At 41.6% G+C, this 23,289-nt stretch overlaps 1 protein-coding gene across 3 annotated transcripts in view; it reads right to left on the reverse strand.

The window, feature by feature from the left end:
* Positions 1-23,289, reverse strand: part of LOC128640550 (uncharacterized) — a 127,050-nt gene that overhangs the window by 62,977 nt on the left and 40,784 nt on the right. The gene's annotated exons all lie outside the window — the stretch shown is intronic.

Genomic DNA, 23,289 nt, shown 5'->3' on the forward strand with positions numbered 1-23,289 from the left:
AAGTGCTACCCAGGTGCTGAACCAAAAATGGGCCAGGTCCTATGCGAACATTCTTGCTTTTTAAAATAAAGATAGCAAGAGAACGAAGATAATTTGGTACTAGGAGTAAATAAGAAAGTTGCTTAAAATTGAATGCTCTATCTGAATTATGAAAGTTTAATTTTGACTACACTATTCCTTTAAACTTTCATAATTAATAAAGAGAGTGCAATTTCAAAATAAAACTTTCTTGTTTACTAGTATTATCAAATGTACCTCTTGAAGCTTATCATACATTGGAAAGTATTTGAAACATGAAAGATTAATCTTTTGAAAATGTTATAAGCTTCTTCATACAAATGTTTAAAGTATAATAAAAAAAGGTAATACATTTTTTTCAAAATTAGCATTAATATTAAATCTTAGTACTTTGACTATAATTACAGTTAATATATTAATATTATCCTCTTTGCGTACCATTATATATGCTTCTTTACACACTGCTGCTAGGGATGGGCGAATGTATTTATATCCGAATTCGAATGTTAGAACGAATGTTATTGTAGAAATTCGATTTACATAATAGAATGTTGATAAGAACGAATATTTTTAAAAATTCGATTTTCGAATGTTATTTACAGTTTTCGAATGTCACATTCGAATTGGAATGTCACATTTGAATTCGAATATTACATTCGAATATCACATTCGAATTCGAATATTAAATTTATTAAACACAATTGTAGACTAGAAACACTATTTCGAATGTCACATTCGAATCGAATATCACATTCGAATCGAATGTCACATTCAAATTCGAATATTACATTTATAAAACACAGTATTAGACTAGAAATACTATTTCGAATTCGAATGTCACATTCAAATCGAATATCACATTCAAATCGAATATCACATTTAAAACACAGTATTAGACTAGAAATACTATTTCAAATTCGAATGTGACATTCAAATTCGAATGTAGCATTCAAATTCAAATATTACATTTATTAAACACAGTTATAGACTAGAAATACTATTTCAAATTTGAATGTCCCATTCGAATTCGAATGTCACATTCGAATTCGAATATTACATTTCGAAATTGAATGAATACATAGCTAAACATTCTATTATTCGAACGAATATTTTCAATTTTATTGAAAAATTTGAAAACGAAAATTCGAAAATAGAATGTTATATAAACATTCGAAATTCGATTCGAATGAACGAATGTATCCAAATTAGTTTTAAATTTTGAATTTTTAGAAGCATTCGCCCATCCCTAATTGCTGCTAGCTGCCCTTAGTGCTGAATTTTTTTTCTATGTTTGTGGCGATGGATGGTTCAGCCAGTCAGACAAACATCAACTTAAAAGGACAGATTTTCTCCCCCTTAAAGTGGAGCGGTATTTAATGCTCCCGCTCGAATGCTAACTCCTCTAGAAGTAAGCTTTTTGCGTGTGTCGGGTAGCACTAGTATAACAAGTTTAAAGTAAACTGTTTTGGCGATAACGTATTTCCCCATTAAAATCAATGGAGCAAAAAAAACACGCTACTCGTGTGTAAACCTGACTGCATATTCTTAAGTGTGCTAACCGGACTTCAAAATATGAATATTTCACATTCAAATGTTCTTCACATAGCAGAATATGTTCTATTCATTCATAAATAAATATTAATATTATTATACTATTACTATATAATATATTATATTAATGCTTTTACAATCTACTTAACTGAAAAGGGTCCCAATGCGCGTTTATATATATGTCTATATATGTATAATTATGTATTTATGTGTTTATATGTGTATATATATATATATATATATATATATATATATATATATAAATAATATAATACATAAATACACATGTACACATGTGCACACACAGAAGACAGCACTCACTGGTCTTGAGCAAAGCAATAAATTAATTGAAGACCGAGATAGCATGCATTGAGGATGCAAAGGGTATTATTCTGTCACACGATAACACTGAAAACTGGATGGAAAAGATCTCCACACAACTAAAGGAAGATAAGAATGCCATGGTAGCATTCAAAAATAAGAAGCTGGTTTATGTGACAGAGGACTACAGGGATATGAGAATGTACAGATGGACTCTGGGACCAGAGGAGAGAACTTATTATCAGCCACAATGTCAGAGGAGACAGAGGGCCTATACCAACAGGCACCAAAACACGGTTGATACCAGCTCTGAGTCAGACACTGACGGAACAGATGTCCAAGGACAAGCAATTCAAGCCTCCACCTCTGCACAGCCTTTTTTAGGCATTACCACCAGATCAGCAGCAAGAGGGAGAGACGGGAGACCCGCACATCAGGAGGGGGCTTTTGGAAGAAGACCCCCATTCCAGCCGAGACGGAGGAGGATGTAGTGGTCAATCTTAGCCAACACATCCTGACTGATCAAGAGCGAGCGGTTCTGAATTAAGGATTATCATTTGTCCCGACCACTATACACAACGACTTCAACACGTTCATCAAGTTCCAAAGGCAGCTCAAATTGGGTGACTTCTTCCAAGGGACGAAATTGGAAGATAAGGGACACCGATTCAAGAAACACAGCACCTTTGAACATCCGACTACTAATCCCAGTATCCGCACCTTTACTCGAATGATCCAACAGAGAGCAATGGACACTGACATGCCTAAGCACAGAAACAACATGACATCTGGAGATTGGGCAGCCACACAGTCACTAACCAATGATGCATCCATTGTGATCCTCCCTGCTGACAAGGGCGGGGCTATCGTGATCCAGGACTACATTGAGTATAAAAGGGAGATTGATTTACAATTAGCGAATATCCACACCTATAAAGCCCTACCCTGTGATCCGACTATTACCTACAAAGCCCGTATTGATGGTGTCATAGAGCAGGCCCACCAGAGACCGTGGATAGATGTTACCCTTAGGGACTGGTTGGTGGTAAAATACCCTGTCAGACCCATTATTTACACTCTGCCCAAAATTCATAAGAAACTGGATTCACCTCCGGGCTGCCCCATCGTCTCTGCAAGGGGATCATTCCTCCAACCTATAGCCACCTACATAGACTCACTCCTTCAACCCTTTGTCCTTAACATGCAGTCGTATTTACTGGACTCACTGTCACTTATAGAAATCCTTAGACGGATAGGTGACATTGGGCCTAATGACATTCTGGCCAGCATGGATGTTACCAGCTTATATACTGTCATCCCGCATGAGATGGGCATATGGATTGTGTTCCAGTGTATGAACAAATACCCCTATGTGGGCCCACCTCCTGAATTCATCGTTGAACTACTTACCCTGTGTCTGAAGTTGAACTACTTCAAATTTGAAAAAGTATTCTACCTCCAACTGACTGGGACCATCATGGGCTCGAACACCTGCACTTGCCAACTTGTTCATGGAGTACATAGAGGAGAAGATCTTCAAGGTATATGAACATGCACAGGTCACACACTACAAGAGGTATATCGATGATATCCTACTAATTTGGAGGGGCACAGAGAAATCTCTGATGGACTGAACTGACAATCTCAACGCAAGCGATGTGCCAGTGAAACTCAAGGTGAGTACGAGTTATTCACAAGTCAACTTCTTGGATCTAAGAATCTTCAAAGAAGGCACAACACTGGGGACCATGCTCTTCAAGAAGGAGACCGAGAGGAATTCCCTACTCCACGCCTCCAGCTGTTACCCACGATCTCTAATTAAGGCAATCCCTAAAGCACAGATGCTACGCGTAATTCGCAACAACACCTCTGATGACCGCTGTAAACAGCAACTGGATGAGATGGAACTAAAATTTGCAGGTTGGGGCTACAGCAGAGATAGCCTAGAGCAAACTTCGTCACTACGTACAACCCCAAGTCTATGAGCCTAGGCACCACTATTAGGGAACATTGGGACATAGTGAAATCAGATGGATCACTACCGTATGGGAGACATGAACCTCCTAGGATTGGATTCAAACGGGGAAGGAGCCTAAGGGACATACTGATGATGACCGATCTGGTCAAAAGCTATAGTACCAACATCCATACAGGGTCAACCAAACTAGGATCATGCAAATGCCCGAGCTGTACCACATGCAATTCTATGCTTCAAGGAAGTTAGTTCAGACAACTCCACAATAACCAACGCTATGTGATTAAACATCACCTGACCTGTACCACCAAGTTTGTCATCTATATGCTGAGCTGCACCTGTGGGCTCTTTTACATAGGTAAGACCTGTGATGATATAAAAAAATGGCTAACCACAAAAACGCGATGAGGGCAGCAATTGATAAAGGTAAAAGCGCCAACCGGTTGCAAGACATTTCATGGAACAAGGGCACACTGTTAAGGATCTTAGGTTTATGCTCATTGATCACATACCCCCATTGAGAATGGGTGGGGATAGAGAGAAACTTTTATTACAAAGGGAAGCAGAGTGGATTTATAAATTGGATATGTTCCATACTAAAGGATTAAACATGGACAATGATTGGCATTGTTTTTTGTAGAAACATTATCCACCTGCCATGTCTGTGGCTCTGGGGTATCACCTCCGGAGAACATACTTTTCCCCTTTCCTGTCTTCTTATGGGATTGAGACGTTGTTCATACCTGGATCGTCACACAGGTGTATAATTATGGACTGTCTCTGTGTAATTTGTATGCACTATGTATCTAATGGTGATGCGACCCTCTGTATCCCTCTGCTATTATTAGCCTGTTGTGTCTATATATATCTTGCTATATTGATATTGTGCTCTGTATGGCTAGCCCCTCTGTTTCCCCTATTTGTGCCTACTGTTTGCGTCTCCCCTGCTGTCACTGGGATGGGTATAGATACTGATTGGGATGATTGGGATTTAGCACCCACATTTGCCTACATACTGTGGGTATGTACATCCCGCCTCTAGCATGTATATGACTTTGCACTACAGGTCTACCTCCATGCTGTAGTTTTTAGGTTTGCCGGTGTCATCTAACATTGCTGCAGCATGTTTTACATAATTTAACATCTCCTTACAGTGATCTCTTCCCTTGGCGGTATCCTCCCACTCAGTCACTCCCTCTACGTTACCCCTTGCACTTAGGGCATTATATTTAGGGGTTTATGTGTATCTAGGGCTTATGTGTCAATAAGGACACTAGATGGGTGTCTCAGGAGGCGCATCCTTTTTAGCCTATCAACACAGGCAGGTTATTTGTAGACAGATACTCTAGGTTTCTTGCGATCTGATTGCGGGGGGGTGGGGGTGTCTGTGGGGCTAGAGTTATGTACACGGCCTTATTTATACATTAGACTGGGGATATTTGCTTCCCACCCCTAGGATTACTGTTATTTCCCCCTATGGGACTGTTTTTAGCTAGTTCCCCGTTTTGCATCTCAGTCTATCTATTTTTAGCGTACATAGCACCCTCTCCCAGGTATAGTAGTGCTCCTATTCTCATTCCCCCTGAATTACTCAGTACAGGTTGGGGTATGTAGGATCTGTACTAGGTTACATTTAGTACTTATGTGGTTAGACGTTCTATAGGTTGATGGCCCAGCAGGCACGCCCACTTTATCCTATCAGAAACTTGATAACCCGATCTGCCTATTTCTAGGTAGATACACAAGCGCTCTGGCTGACTGACGGGGAGTGCTGTACTACTGGTGGTGCTGCTGCAGGCGCATACACAGCCTTATCTTGCTATACGGGTCAGTGATTCCCCCATATCGTTATACATTTATTTTTTCTGTGATACGTTTTGTGCAAGTCTATCCGTAATGATATGTGCCTGTACCCTATTAGGTCTTATTAGTACTTAGGACTTAACTCGTAATCTAGTAGGAATAGTTCTGTCCTGGAGTTACATATACGATGTTGGGCATATATCTTTGGCACTACTTACATTTACGGGGCTTATGTGATACATATTAGCTCTTATATGACATACCATTTTGGAATTAGATAAATTTCTGCAGCATAGTTTTGTATATTTTGTCATTATTGTGTACACTGTCCTCTCTGTATATGGGATACATTTCCTATATATATAGCTATGTATATTTCTGTATATATCCGTGTATATTTATTTATGTATTTTATTTACAAGTGTTCGTTACCCTGGCAACCGTTTTGGCGCATTTTTTGCACACTGGAGGAGGGTCTAAGAGGGTATAAATGTTTGTAATTCCTTATTGGTTTGTTGGTCTGATGAAGGGCAGCTGTCCCCGAAACGTCACTTAATTAAACCTATTTCTTGCTTTGCTCAAGACCAGTGAGTGCTGTGACTGTCTTCTATTACTTATATTTTAACCTGCATTCAGCACCCTGGCAACTATACTTCTGTTCGGGAGAGTGCACCTATCTCTGCAAGTATATATATATATATACTATATATATATATATATATATATTTATATAAACACATACTTCTTTAGACGTATATTTATGTATCTCAATGTTAAACCCCATTGTCTGACTTTTTTTTCTAACACCTGAGACCTCATATCTTATAACTTTTTTGTGCAATGTATTTTTATGTGTTTTGTGACACTTTTTTGTTTTGCAAAACAGTTAAGCAGAGCTTTTGGGACACAGTAATCATTCTAGCGTAAATCGGGATTGCGCTCAAGCGTTTGTGTTTACTTTCGACTTGTAATACGAGCCCTTTTATTATTGCTATTATGAGCGTAACTGTACTTTTAAATGTATTTTATAAGTGCTTTGTCTAACATTTTAGTCAAGCGTAACAGTTAACTGGGGTCCCAATACAATTCGCTGTCCCAATGGGCCAGACACTCTATACTCTGAAACTGAATAACAAACCTTATTGGGATGTGAATTGGGCTGGGACCCTGCCCCCTTCATGCTGATACTGGTATTCCGTTTCAAATTGGTTATTATTTTAGGATCTACAGATCATGTTATCAAATATTAATTGAATATGTTAAGAATGGGGTGAAAGGGTTTGGTCATTTGGGAGTACTATACACAGTATTACTGTTAGGGGCAAGAGACAATCACGCCCCATGAGCTCTGATTGGTGGCCATGTAGATTTAAGGTAGCTGTGTTTAATTGTTTAACATTCCTGGTGAAATGGTTTTTAGGTTGAGAAACGAGTTGCATGTGAGGGGTTTATTAGCTGTTTACCGCTATCTGTTGCACTGGTTTTATTTAAAGTCCAGTAGTAATGTACAAGTTATTTTCCACTTGCTTCTTCTTACGAAGATCCGTTATCAGTATTAGTGTATGGTCGCGCCATAGTTCGCAGAGGGCGAATAGTTCCAGTCGCTCGCCGTTCGATCCGCCCCCTATCATCATCATTGAGTCCAATTTGACCTGTCTTCACAGGTCTGCAGACCCTCTTCCGCCAAACCGCCGCAGACCCTTCCCCGCTCTGACCAGCAGCCCTTTTCGAATTACTTCGGAAGCTGTACCTAGTTAGTGCGGGAGGAGGAGGACAGATGTCGCAGTGGTGACTTTAATAGGGACCTTGAAGCTAGGGCTAGTGTATGCCCGTGTCCAAACAGTCTCGCAGGACTCATGCTGACTCTGTTGTAAGGGCCAGCTACCAAAACAGCCCTTTTAGGGCTAGAACCATCATTTTTTCCCTGTGTAATCTAATTGCAGTTGCCTGCCTGCCACGCACTTGCCAGTGCCACCACTCATCATCTGGTGTACCAGTACTGTAAATTCTAAAAAAAAAAAACTCTTTTTGACTGTGACACATCAGTCTGCTAGTGTAATCTAATTGCAGTTGCTGCCTGCCAGGTGTGCTGCAGGCCCACTTGCCCAGTGCCACCACTCATATCCTGGTGTAAACACTAAGTGTAAATTTACAAAAAAAAAACTTTTTTGACTGTGAAACATCAGTATGCTTGTGTAATCTAATTGAAGTTGCCCTGCCTGCAGCACTGTGTGCCCAGGCCCACTTGCCCAGTGCACCACTCATACTCTGGTGTAACAGTAGTAGTAAATTAACAAAAAACAAAAACACACTTTTTCGACTGTGAAAACATCAGTCAGCTAGTGTAATCTACTTTGCAGTTGCTGCCTGCTAGCGTGTGTGCTGGCTCACAGTATATTACTGTGCCCTACTAGCCAGTGCCCCCACTCAAATCTGGTGTAACAGTAGTGTAAATTAAAAAAAACAAACCTTTTTTGCACTGTGAAACATCAGTCTGCTTGTGTAATCTAATTGCAGATGCCTGCCTGCCTGCCGCGTGTGTGCCAGGCTTACAGTGTCTACTGTGCCCACTTGCCCAGTGCCACCACTCATATCTGTTGTAACAGTAGTGTAAATTTAAAAACAAAACACCTTTTTGGACAGTGAACATCAGTTTGCTTTTTTGTTTCAGGCTCACAGCCTTATACTGGGCCCACTTGCCCAGTGCCACCACTCATATTTGTTTAATAGTAGTGTAAGTGTACATTTAAAACAACAAAAAAACTTTTTGGACTGTGAAAACATCAGTCTGCTTTTTTGTTTCAGGCTCACAGCTTATACTGGCCCACTTGCCCAGTGCCCACCACTCATATCTTGTTTAATAGTAGTGTAAGTGTACATTTACAAACAAAAACAACTTTTGGACTGTGACACATCAGTCTGCTTTTTTGTTTCAGGCTCACAGCTTATATGGGCCCACTTGCCAGTGCCACAACTCATATCTTGTATAATAGTAGTGTAAGTGTACCATTTAAAAAACTAAAAACTTTTGGACTGTGAAACATCAGTCTGTTTTTTTGTGTTCAGGCTCACAGCGTATACCTGTGCCCCACTTGCCCCAGTGCCACCACTCATATCTTGTTAAATAGTAGTGTAAGTGTACATTTAAAAAATAAAAACTTTTACGACTGCTTTTTGTGTCAGGCTCACAGTGTATACTGTGCCCCACTTGCCAGTGCCACCACTCATATCTTATTTAATAGTAGTGTAAGTGTAACATTTAACAAAAAAATGACAGGCAGAGGCAGAGGCTACCCGCAGGTGCCGTCGTGGTTGTGGTGCTGTGATTCCCTTTGGCCCTAGAATAATGCTCAGTGTTCAGAGGCCACGTCCCATGAACTCGAAAAGTTCCACACCAACACTAGCACCACAGCCGCTTCACTCAATCTGTCAGAGGAGTTTTTTACACATCAGTTGGAAGACACTGAGTGATGCGCAACCATCATTGACAGAGGATGTAGATACACAGTGATATGTCTCAGTCAGGCGCATTCCAGACATGGACGAACGGTGTGATGATGATGATGTTGTACCCGCTGCTGCTCCCTTTGTTGATTTGTCAGATAACACGTGAAGCAGTTGATGATGACGATGCGATCCGTGGATGTCACGTGGGTGCCGCTAGCAGAGAAGATAAACAGAGGGAAAGTTTAGATGGGGAGACGAGAGGAGGAGGAGGAGATGAGTTCGGACGCAGGGGGAGGTCGTCGCAAGGAGCTAGTGGCACAGTCCAGACAGCATGCATCAGCACCGGGGTCAGCCAGAAGCACGCCAATCAACGCATGCTGTTGCCCCCCACCAGCATGCCGTCATCGTAGAACTCAGCAGTGTGGCATTTTTTTTGTTGTGTCTGCCTCTGACACAGCGATGCCATTTGCAACCCTGTACCAAAGAAACTGGTTCGTGGGAAGTCCAACCCCCACTAGGTACACACTGCTTGCGAAGGCACATGATCGCAAATCACAAACGCCTATGGGATCAACACATGACGTAGAAGCAGCACACAAACTCAAAGCCCGCATCCTCCCTCCTGGTCCAGCATCTTCAGCCACGTCAACCACTGCTGTCCTCCTTGCCCCCTCTCAACCATCCGCCACTCCGTCTCCTCTTCCGGAGCAGTTCTTGCTCATCTGCCCTCAGTCAGGTGTCTGTCAAGGACATGTTTGAGCGTAAGAAGCCAATGTCACAAAGCTCACCCCCATGCCCGGCGTCTGACAGCTGGCTTGCCTGAAACTCTTAGCTTACCAGCTTCTACCATACAAGCTGGTGGAGTCTGAGGCATTCAAAAAATTTCTAGCTATTGGGACACTGCAGTGGAAGGTTACCCGGCCCAAATTTCTTTGCACACAAAGGCAATCCCAAACCTGTACTCGATTGTGCGACGGACAGTAATGGCCATATCTGGCAACAGTGTTGGGCAGGGACATATGACCACTGATAGCTGGTCTGCAAAGCACTGGTCAGGGCAGGTACTATCACCTACACTGCGCATTGGGTAAACCTGCTGATGGGCTGCAAGCATGGACTGCGTGGCTCTGCCAGAGGAGGAGTTGGTGACACCGCCACGACTTGCAGGCAGGCCTGCTGCCACATCTCTACTCCTCCTACTCCATCCATCTTCCCATAACCTCCTCGGCTGAGTCCTCTTCTGCTGCTGTGTCTTTCTCCACATCAAACGGCACCCCCCCCAGCTCCGCAGGTACTATTCCACCTCCCGGATACCGGCAGCTGTCCCGCCATCTTGGGGATGACTTGCCTGAAGCAGAGAGTCACACCGGACCAGCACTCTGTCCGCCCCTCAACGCACAGGTGGATCAGTGGCTGACTCCCACCAACTGGAGATCCGGCAACAGTGGTTTCTGAACCGGCAGTAATTTGGTGGCGGCATTGACATTGGGCAAGTTGACACATGTGCCGTGCATGGCACCATGTGTGTAATCTGATCATACACTGCTTTGTGCATAAGTACCCAGGCTTACAGGATGTCCTGAAGCAGGCCAGGAAGGTGTGTGGCCCATTTGAGGCGTTCACTTCCTACACAGCCATGGCGCACTTTTCGATATCCCAGCGGCGAAACAACAAGCAGTGCGGCGCTTGATTTGGGACAGCCCGACACAATGGAATTCAACACTCCCTAATGTTCGAACCGCCTGCTCAAACAAGAAAAGCCAGTTATCGAGCTATTTGTATGACCAGGGTGCTAGGACAGCCTCTGCGGAGCTGGGAATTTTTTTTGCACGTTACCTGGACGCTCATGTGCAAAGCCTGTAGGCTCATGTATCCTCTTTGAGGAGGTGACAACTAGTCAGTCGCACAAGGCACCATCCGTGACTCATACCATATTGTTTTCCTTCCTGGAGCGGTGCCCTGCGAAGATTGCTGGATCAGGCCGTAGATGAGCATGAAGAGGAAGAGTTGTGGTCACCATCACCACCAGAAACAGCCTTATCAGCATCGCTTGCTGGACCTGCGGCAACGCTGGAAGAGGATTGTGAGGAAGAGAAGTCTGAGGAGTAATGTGGCTTTGAGGAGGAGGAAGACCAACCACAACAGGCATCTCAGGGTGCTCGTTGTCACCTATTTTTTACCCGTGGTGTTGTACGTGGCTGGGGGGAAGAAGATACCTTCAGTGAGATCACTGAGGACGAGGAACGGGACATGAGTAGCTCGGCATCCAACCTTGTGCAAATGGGGTCTATCATGCTGTCGTGCCTGTTGAGTGACCCTCGAATAAAAAAGCTGAAGGAGAACTTCACTACTGGGTGTCCACGCTACTAGACCCCCGGTATAAGCATAAAGTGCCTGAAATGTTACCGAATTACCGCAATTCGGAAAGGATGCAGCAGTTCCAAAATAAATTAAAAAGTATGCTTTACACAGCGCATAAGGGTGATGTCACAGCCACACAGGAATCTAGGGGAAGAGGTGAAGTAATCCTCCGACTCCCACGACCACGCTGCAAGCGACAGGACACTTTACCAGACGTGTTGCTGATGGAGGACATGCAGAGCTTTTTAACTCCTATGCATCGCCCCAAGCCCTTCGGGGTCCACCCCTCGAGAACGACTCGACGACAGGTAGCAGACCTACTTCGCTTAACTTCCAGATCTCGACACTTGAGGAGTGATGAACCCCCTTGACTACTGGGTGTGCAGGCTTGACCTGTGGCCTGAGCTATCCAATTTGCGATAGACTTCTGGCCTGCCCCGCTTCAAGTGGCCTGTCAGAACGGACCTTCAGTGCAGCCAGGAGGTATTGTCACTGAGCAGAGGCAGTCGCCCTAGGTCAAAAAGTCTAGATTACCCTCACCTTTATTAAGATGAATGAGGGATGGATCCCAAAGGGACTGACATTGGGCGATACATTCGAGCTAAAAAAGGCCTGATGAGATGAGCTGCCTTGGCCTAAAACTGGTCCACCGGTGCTGTATTTTATCTTTGAATGCGGATGACCTTGCGTGACTTACTCCGCCACCACACTAGGAGTTCAAGCCCACCTGTTTTAGGGCACTTTCCTGCCTGGGAAACAGACATCAATTTTTCTGGCCGCTGCTACAGCAGCTGCTGCAACACTACCTAATTTTTCAGGCATGTGTACATGCCAAATTTTTCTGGCCTCTGGTGCATGCACTGTGGCTTCAAAACCAAACCAAAAAAAGGCAGTAACAGGGATTAAAATGATAGGAATACGTACAACATAAACACACCACTCCTATCTGGTGGCACATTAGATTTCACACGCAGTTGCCCCCAAATTTGAAGTAGGAGGACCCGACCAAGCATCTTTTCCCATACTCCTGGTTCCTAAACTCCATGCCATATACATGTCCACTGTTGCCGCAAACTGCCTCTGGGAACCCTTACCATGGGTCCCAGAATTCCCAGAATGCACGTCTTGTACTTCTCCTGTCTGGGAAAATTATTCTATCTATCAAATCTATCTATCTATCGTATCTATCAAATGTATCTATTGCATCTATTGATCTATCTATCTAATCTATGCATCTATCTATCTATCTATCTATCTATCAAATCTATCTATCTCGTGGCTGGACTGTTATCTGACAGCCACTTGTGTTTCAGCCAAATGACCGTTGGCCAAATGTCCGGCTGCCAAATGTCCGTCGGCTAAAAGTCCGGCCACGATTGCAAGCGCAGTGCCCCAGATTTGAAGTAGGAGGACCGACCAAGCATCTTTTTCCATCTCCCGGTTCCTAAAATCCATGCCATATACACATCCCCTGATAGGGGACACCGCAGTGGAAGGTACCCGGCCGAAATTTCAATGCACAAAAGGCAATCCCCAACCTGTACTCGATTGTGCAAAAGGAAGTAACCTTACCATGGGTTTTAGCCGCACGTCTTGTAATTCTCTGTCTGGGAAATTATCTATCTATTAAATCTATCTATTTATCTATCAAATCTATCTATCTATCTATTGTATCTATCAAATGTATCTATTGCATCTATTGATCTATCTATCTAATCTATGTATCTATCTATCAAATCTATCTCGTGGCCGGACCAACCAAGCATCTTTTTCCATCTCCCGGTTCCTAAAATCCATGCCATATACACGTCCCATGATAGGGGACGTAACAGGGATTAAACTGATAAGAATAGTACTACTTAACACACCACTCATATCTGGTGGCACAGTAGATTGCACGCGCAGTGCCGCAAATTTGAAGTAGAAGGACCGACCAAGCATCTTTTTCCATCTCCCGGTTCCTAAAATCCATGCCATATACACGTCCCCTGGTGCCGCAACTGCCTCTGGGAACCTTACCATGGGTCCCAGAATGCACGTCTTGTAATTCTCTGTCTGGGAAATTATCTATCTATCAAATGTATCTATTTATCTATCAAATCTATCTATCTATTGTATCTATCAAATGTATCTATTGCATCTATTGATCTATCTATCTAATCTATGTATCTATCTATCAAATTATCTCGTGGCGGACTGTTATCTGACATCCACTTGTGTTTCCGTCCAAATTTCCGTTGGCCAAATGTCTGTCGGCCAAATGTCCGTCTGCCAAATGTCCGTCGGCTAAACACTCCGGCCCACGATTGCACGCGCAGTGCCGAACTTTGACAGTAGGAGGTACCCGACCAAGCATCCTTTTTCCATCTCCCGATTCCTCAAACTCATGCCATATACACGTCCCCTGATAGGGGGCGTAACAGGGATTAAAACTGATAGAATAGTACTACTTAACCACACTTTATAATCACGCAGAGGAGAGGCAATGCAGAGAGAGGAGTCTGACGAAGAGTAGTCAGAGGAGGACAGGTGGCTTTGAGGAGGTGGGAAGACCCAAACACAGCAGGCGTCCCAGGGGGCTTGTTGTCACCTTTCTGGGACCCTTGGTGTTGTATGTGGCTGGGTGGAGGAAGAGCCCTTCAATGACATCAGTGAGGACAAGGAATGGGACCATGGCTAGGTTGGTATCAACCCTTGTGCAAATGGGGAGTTTGCGGTTGTGCAAATGGCCTGTTTTGCGGTGCGTTAAACCGGGGAGTATTGGTCTCCTGTCCTGTGAAGGCGGGCGTAACCCTTACACTACCTGATCGATACCACCCATCATACCTGATGTTTTAACGCAACAACAATTTAGGACTGTTAGGTGATTTATGCCCTTTATGATTAAACCAGACTCTGCATCAACTATGTAATTTTCTGTGGGAGTTTTGCCATGGATCCCACTCCGGCATGCCACAGTCCAGGTCGTTAGTATCCTTGAAACAACTTTTCCATCACTATCGTGGCCAGAAATAGTCCCTGTGGGTTTTAAAGTTCGCCTGCTATTGAAGTCAACTGGCAGTTCGACCCGTTCGCGAAATATTGCGGACGTTTGCGTTCGCTGTTCGCGAATGGAAAATTTTAAGTTTGCGACCTCACTCAATCAGTAGTAGCCCAGGGGATTCCTGTAGTCTGGGTTCAGTGAGCCGGCGCACTGCACATTAGACATGTGCATGGCGAACAATATTTGGTTAGGTTCGGTTCGGATCGATTCATATTTTTTCAAATTTCGGTTCAAATCAATTCGGTTCGGAATCGTTTCTGATTCATTCGGATTCGAATTAATTCGGCTGGATTTGGTTCGATTCGGAAATTCGGAATTTTGGTAAGTGTTAGGTGGGATTTGCTGAGTATTAGACTAGTATTATGTACTGTATATTAGGTGTAACCCATAGCAGAGTGATATAACCTATATTACTGTACAATATAGTGTAATCCATGGCCCATCCGAATCTACTGAATGAATCCGAATAATCCGAAATAATTTGGATTTATTCGGTAGATTCGGCACTATTTTAAATCGGAAATTCGAATCGATCCGAATCCCGAATTTTACGAATTTGGACGAATTTCCCGAATCGATCCGAAACCGAATCACACCTTTCTACTACAACCTTCCAGCCACGCTCCTAACTGCACCAAACTGGGTGCTGCACCTATATTTGAGTATGTGTATTTCTTTCTTGGATTTATACAGATTGAATTACTGCTATGCACATGAGGCACTCTTCTTTATTACAATTTGCAGAGTGATATCGGAGTTAGGAACAGAAGGGCAGCCTGTACTTGTGCTTCACAGATCCATAAGATTGTTCACATTTGAGTCCTACGTACTCAATGTTTATACTCTTTTCTATATTTGTACCCTCACTCATATGGACATGTTCTAATTAAAGGGGCCAGTTCCTTGTAAATTGTTTGTCCATGAATGTGTTTCCCATGACTTGTTATACCGCTGTGGGGATATAAAATGTATGAAAACTTTATCATTTATGCTTCTTTTTGCCAAATAAATAGCTGGATTTGACACACAGCCCTCTCAAAATAAGCTAAGCTAGCAGAGTGATCAGATCTTGTTCTCTTATCACTCAATGCTTCCCCTCTTAAACGGGACAGTATACACTCATGTTTCATATAACTGCATGTAATAGACACTACTATAAAGAATAATATGCACAGATACTGATATAAAAATCCAGTATAAAACTGTTTAAAAACTTACTTAGAAGCTGTCAGTTTGGCTCTGTTGAAAAGGTAGCTGGAAAGCCCACTGCAAGTGACAAATAAGACACTCCCCCCCTCCCCCTTCTTTTGCATATGAAAAGACCCTTTACACAAACAGGAGCAAGCTGGAGTAGGTAGTCGAGCGTATTCACATAAAACTTTGGGGCTTGGTTAGGAGTCTGAAAATCAGAGCAATGTTATTTAAAAATAAGCAAAACTATACATTAATTTAAAAAAAAAACTTTATGGGCTATATAAATAGATTATCTACAAAACATTTATGCAAAGAAAAAATGAGTGTATAATGTCCCTTTAACTCTGTCTCTGTGCAAAACTTAGAAAGAACAATTGAAAATTAACATTTTAGAGCTTTATCTCTTCCAACTCCCACTGTGAGGGTAATTTCTTCTACTGGCAGTAAAGGTCAGGGATACTACAGGCTAATCAGCTACTTTAAAATACCAATATAAAGCAAAAGACCTATTTCTACACAATTTAATACACTCCTGCAGGTAAACCTAGATCATTGGGAATTACTTAAAGGAGAGACTGTTTTTGGGTAAACTGTCCAAATCCATTTAAAGGGACATGAAACCCAACTTTTTTTTTTCATGATTTAGAAAGAGCACTGCAATTTTAAACAACTTTCTACCTTTACTTCTGTCTATCTAATTTGCTTCATTCTAATTATATCCTTTGCTGAAAAGATATCTAGATAGGCTCAGTAGCTGCTGATTGGTGCTGCAAAAAGATGCCTCATGTGATTAGCTCACCCATGGGAATGTATTCTTCAACAAAGGATATCTAAAGAATGAAGCAAATAAGATAATCGACAGTAAATTGGAATGTTGTTTAAAATTATCTATTTATCTGAATCACTAACAGACTTTTTTTTGAGTTTAGTGTCCCTTTAAGATATATTTGTTGTTTTTAATCTTTTGATCATTCCATACCTCAATTTACCACAAAGTTGATGTTATGTATAGTCTATTTTTTTATTATCTAGTGTAGTACGGTTATACCTTACCTTAGAGCAGACTACAAGTAGAGCGCACAATTGCGTTTTCACCAACAGCAATCTTTGCATTCCACTAGTAATACTAAATTGTGCGCTGATCTCTGAAGTGGCCCACAAACGCGGCTCGTGTTCCCATTGCATGGAAGCTATGCGCTCAATAGAGATCGCTTCCCATAGGATTCAATTGGAGCCTCATTCTTGTGCCGTGAGACACGGCATGAAAACTAGCGCAGCAAATGGGGTAAGTCGTGCAGCAATGGCAGCAAATTGTAAATATATATGTATATTATTATATACATATATATTTATGTGTATATAAGCATACACATATATATTTACTGGGAACACACAGTTCCCATAGACAGCAAATTAAATTAGCGCTCCACTTGTACTCTGGTCCTTAGTATTTAGTTCATACACAGTGGCATTAGCGCCCCTAGTGATCCTAGGATCACGTTATTTTGATCTAGGACTCACACAGAGCTCTCAAGAGTGATTCTGCTCAACCAAAAGAGCTTCACTCACGTTCAATTTACACTTTGTTACTTCAGTGTTAAACTCAATATACTGACCAACACAACAAACACAAAGCAATCTGAGTGAATTCAACCTCAGTGCCCTTTCTTCCACCTACATCCTGCCCTTTACCTTATTCCACCACAACATGTTAAGTGTCATTGTTGACTCTTAAAAAACCGTTCTATGTTTTACCAAAGTCAGGTGCTGCTTGTGCTGTCCTATAAGATAGAGCAGTGTTTCCCCAACTGCGGTCCTCAAGTACCCCCAACAATCCCTGGTTTTCATTATAGCTGAACTAGAGCACAGGTGAAATAATCAACTGATGGATGAGAGCAGGGTCGTTACTAATCAGCTGATTACTTCTACTGTGCACTGGTTCAGCTATAATGAAAACCAGGACTGTTGGGGGTACTTGAGGACCGTGGTTGAGGAAACACTGAGATAGTGAACAAGAGTGCTGGGGAGGGCTGCCTCATACTGTGAAACCACTGAGATAGAGCACACAGTTGTAAAACAGTTCCAATGTGCTTGTTTTATCAAAACTATTTCCTCCTCACAGTATTCTTTGTTAAAGATACTACCTAGATAGGCAGCGTGCACGTGTCTGAAGGATTATATAATGACAGTTTTGCAATAATGCTTTTGAGCACCAGATGGCTTCAGTGGCAAAATGCTGATATTTAGTGCTTCCGACCACGTGCATATTTCCAACGTTTACCTCCTGCTTATCAACCAAAGGATACCAAGAGCACAAGTAAATTTGATAAAGGAATTAACATTATAAAGGTGTTTAAAATTCCATGCTCTGTCTGAAACCTGAACACTTTCATTTTGGCTTTTTATGTCATGTAACTTCAAGACAGATGTTGCTTTTTCTGATTCATAACATTTTGATTTAAGCAATACACAAAAAGAAGTAATGACGTTGTGCAATGGATACATTACCATCTTGACTGCCCAGGTCTGAACTTGAAATAAATTCACCAACATTCATAGCATTATTATCTCCTATTTGGACATACGGAGCATTGTATAGTAATCTGATTATAGGTGATTGCTGGTGCGTGGGCATGAATATCTTTTACTTGACCAAAGCCCTTGCTGCATTCCCTATAAACCGAGATAAAGTAGAATTGATTGTATTAGTTTCTACACTTAATGAATGATCATTTCACTTTTTCAGTCTTAAACCTCAACCTTCATTATGCACATAAGTAAACACGGAAAAGCTGGAGTAAATAATGAACAACTGTTAGTTTAATTAAAAAACAACAACATCCCACAGAGTTTACTCATTTATTAGTAACATTTTTCCTGCAAATCTTTAATTGTTCCTCTCTCTGATCAAATCTTTTTGACAATATTTTATGGTGATTCTTGTATGTTTAACTAATTACACTTAGGGTTGCACAAGTGGTAAGTAGGCTTACACAGTCTTGAAATGCCCAAATATATTTTTAACAATATGAGCAGTGATTTAATTCTCTTGGTTGTCGTTACACACAAATTAATTAATTTACATTTTTGTCTTTCAGTAGCACACCAGCAACTGAAATGGACATCACTGGGGACAGTCTAGTCCAATATTACACTTTCATGATTCAGATAGCACATGCAATTTAAAACAAACTTTCCAATATACCTTTTAACATCACATTTGCTTTGTTATCTTGGTATTCTTTGCCTAAAAAAAAACAAGCTAGGTAGGCTAATACTGCAAATGTATAGTCCCTTTAAGGCAGCCTCTTATCCAAGGGCCTATTAACAGATATTCACAGCTAGATGCACTAGTTCCATGAGTGCCATATAGATACCATTGTGCTCACTCCCATCAACGTTACCTAGGAGTCAGCAATGATTGGCTAAACTGCAAGGCTGTCAAAAGAACTGAATAAGGGGACTGTCTGCAGAGGCTTAGATACAAGGTAATCACAGAGGTATAAAGCATATTAATATAACAGTGTTGGCTGTGCAAAACTGGGGAATGGGTAATAATGCAATTATCTATCTTTTTTAAAGTGAAGGTCAATTTTCATGTGAAAGTGTCCGGTTTTTTAAAAAAACTATTAAAAACAAGGGCACTTTCATTCATGAAAATTGACATTTCAGCTGTTTTCTTAAAATATACTTACCTTTTCTTCTTGAAGCCGCTCCAGTGTTTAACCAGCCCGTCACAAGCCTCTTCATACGTCAGCAATGACGATTCAGGCATCCTCCAATCACGCCCCCCCCCCCCCGGGGTAATCATTGCCTGAGGCAACGCCGTGATTGGAGGAAGCCGGTTTCGTCATTGCTGGGTAAGTAAACCAGGAAGAAGCAGGCGGGGCATCTTTTCAGAACAGTGATCCGGCATTTCAGAAGAACAAGGTAAGTATTTTTAAAATATGGTGCCATGTCTATTTTCATGAATGAAAGTGACCCTGTTTTTAATAGTTTTTTTTTTTTTAAAAAACGGGCACTTTCACATGAAAATTGACCTTCACTTTAAACAATACAATTTCTGAAGTAGACTGTCCCTTTAAGTGTCTACTGTCTAGTATTTTGTATATATTTTACTGAACAGTCTGCTGAAATACTGACACTAATTATACTACACTATGTTCTGCTACAGGAATGTCTTGTATTTTTGAAGGGAGACAGAAATTGTTTGATTATTTCCGGCTAAAGGGCTGTGAACTGCACAACAAACAGCAATTTAACTACCTAACGCCTAGATTTAGAGTTCTGCGTTAGCCGTCAAAACCAGCGTTAGGGGGTCCTAACGCTGGTTTTGGCCTACCGCTGGTATTTAGAGTCAGTCAGGAAAGGGTCTAATGCTCACTTTCCAGCCGCGACTTTTCCATACCGCAGATCCCCCTACGCCATTTGCGTATCCTATCTTTTCAATGGGATCTTTCTAATGCTGGTATTTAGAGTCTTGGCTGAAGTGAGCGTTAGAAATCTAACAACAAAACTCCAGCCGCAGAGAAAAGCAGGGAGTTACGAGCTTTCTGGGCTACGCCGGTTCACTCAAAGCTCTTAACTACTGTGCTCCTAAAGTACACTAAACACCCATAAACCTACCTATGTACCCCCTAAACCGAGGCCCCCCCAACCATCGCCGCACTCTATTAAAATTTTTTAACCCCTAATCCTGCCGACCCCCACCGCTGCAACCCTACATTATCCCTATGTACCCCTAATCAGCCTGCCCCTAACACCGCCGACACCTACATAATATTTATTACCCCCTAATCTGCCCCACCCCCCAACCAAAACCGTCGCCGCTCTCCACCTACAATTAATTAACCCCCTAATCTGCCGACCGGACCCTCACCGCTACTATAATAAATGTATTAACCCTAAAGCTAAGTCTAACCCTAACACCCCCTAAGTTACATATAATTTTTATCTAACGAAATAAACTAAATCTTATTACCTAAATTATTCCTATTTAAAGCTTAATACTTACCTGTAAAATAAACCCTAATATAGCTACAATATAAATAATAATTATATTGTAGCTATTTTAGGATTAATATTTATTTTACAGGCAACTTTGCAGTTATTTTAACCAGTTACAATAGCTATTAAATAGAACTATTTAATAGCTACCTAGTTAAAATAATTACAAAATTAATAACACTACACTATCAATAAATAAATTAAATACAAATACCTACAAATAAATACAAATAAATACACTAACTAAAGTACAAAAAAATAAAAAAACAACTAAGTTACAAAAAATAAAAAAATAATTTACAAACATTATAAAAATAGTACAACAATTTTAAGCTAATTACACCTACTCTAAGCCCCCTAATAAAATAACAAAGCCCCCCAAAATAAAAAAATGCCCTACCCTATCTAAAATAAAAAGTTAACAGCTCTTTTACCAGCCCTTAAAAGGGCCTTTTGCGGGGAATGCCCAAAGAATTCTGCTCTTTTGCCTGTAAAAAAAAAACATACAATACCCCCCCAACATTACAACCACCCACCCACATACCCCCTAATCTAACCCAAACTCCCGACGAATGAAGGTTCCTTTAAGGGACGTCATCCAAGATGGCGTCCCTCGACTTCCTATTGGACTGATAGGATTCTATCAGCCAATCGGAATTCAGGTAGGAAAATTCTGACTTGGCTGATGGAATCAGCTCATCAGATTCAAGTTCAATCGGATTGGCTGACTCCAATCAGCCAATCAGATTAAGCTTGCATTCTATTGGCTGTTCCGATTCAGCCAATAGAATGCGAGGCTCAATCTGACTATGGCTGATCCACTCAGCCAATTGGACTTGACTTGAATTCTGATTGGCTGAATCAATCAGCCAATCAGAATTTCCTACCTTAATTCGATTGGCTGATAGAATCTATCAGCCAATCGGAATTCGAGGGGACGCCATCTTGGATGCAGTCCCTTAAGGAACCTACATTCGTCGGGAGTTCGTCCGTGGAGGACAGGATGTTCCGCGTCGGCGGATGAAGACTGAGCCCGGAAGAAAGAAGATTGAATATGGCCCTTAATCGAAGCCTTCAGCCAGCTGATGGACCTCTTCAGCCCCCGCTTGGATGAAGACCTTCAGCCGGATGATGGACCTCTTCAGGCCCCGCTTGGATAAAGACATAGCCCGGATAGGAGGAAGACTTCGGACCCTCTTCTGGAGGGATCGGTGATACCCGGCGTGGTGAAGATAAGGTAGGAAGATCTTCAGGGGCTTAGTGTTAGGTTTAATCTAAGGGGGGGCTTTGGGATAGATTAGGGGTAATGAGGGTGGTGGGTTGTAATGATGGGGGGTATCTGTATGTTTTTTTTCAGGCAAAAAGCAGCAGAATTCTTTGAGGCATGCCCCGCAAAAGGCCTTTTTAAGGGATGGTAAGGTAAAAGAGCTTTACAATTTTATTTTAGACATAGGGTAGGGCATTTTTTTATTTTGGGGGGCTTTGTTATTTTATTAGGGGCTTCGAGTAGTGTAATTAGCTTAAAATTGTTGTAATACTTTTTATAATGTTTGTAAATAATGTTTTATTTTTTGTAACATTAGGTTCTTTTTTTATTTATTAGTACTTTAGTTAGTGTATTTATTTGTATTTATTTGTAGTATTTGTATTTAATTTATTTAATGATAGTGTAGTGTTAGGTTTAATTGTCACCTTAGGTTAGGATTTATATTACAGGTACTTTTGTATTTATTTTAACTGGGTAGCTATTAACTAGTTATTTAACTATCTTAATAGCTATTGTACCTGGTTAAAATAACCTACAAAGTTGCCTGTAAATAAATATTAATCAAAAATAGCTACAATATACTTATTATTTTATATCGTAGATATATGTAGGCGTTTATTTTACAGGTAAGTATTTAGCTTTTAAATAGGAATAATCCTATTTTATAAGATTTATTTTCTTTCGTTAGATAAAAATTATATTTAACTTAGGGGGGTGCTTAGGGTTAAGGGTTAGACTTAGCTTCGTTTACGGGGTTAATACATCTTATTATAGTAGCGGTAAGGTCCCGGTCGGCAGATTGGGGGTTAATAATTGTAGGAAGGTAGCGGCGACGGCGTTGGGGGGGCAGCTTAGGGGGTAATAACTATAATACTAGTGGTCGCGCGGGGTGGGTTAGGGGCAGCAGATTAGGGGTTCATAGGGATAACGTAGGTTGCGGCGGTGTACGGAGCGGCAGATATAGGGGTTAATAAATAATATGCAGGGGTCAGCGATAGCCGGGGGCGGCAGATTCTGGGTTAATAAGTGTAAGGATAGGGTGTTTAGACTCGGGTACATGTTAGGGTGTTAGGTGCAGATTTAGGAAGTGTTTCCCCATCGGAAACAATGGGGCCTGCGTTAGGAGACTGAACGCTGCTTTTTTGCAGGTGTTAGGTTCTTTTCTTTCAGCTCAATCGGCCCCCCCATTGTTTCCTATGGGGGAATCGTGCACAAGCACGTTTTTGAAGTTGGCCGCGTCCGTAAACACCGCTGGTATTTAGAGTTGCAGTGGCGGTAAATTATGCTCTACCCTCCCTTTTT

Source organism: Bombina bombina, chromosome 1, assembly GCF_027579735.1.
Source record: "Bombina bombina isolate aBomBom1 chromosome 1, aBomBom1.pri, whole genome shotgun sequence".
In the NCBI taxonomy this organism is placed as follows: domain Eukaryota; kingdom Metazoa; phylum Chordata; class Amphibia; order Anura; family Bombinatoridae; genus Bombina; species Bombina bombina.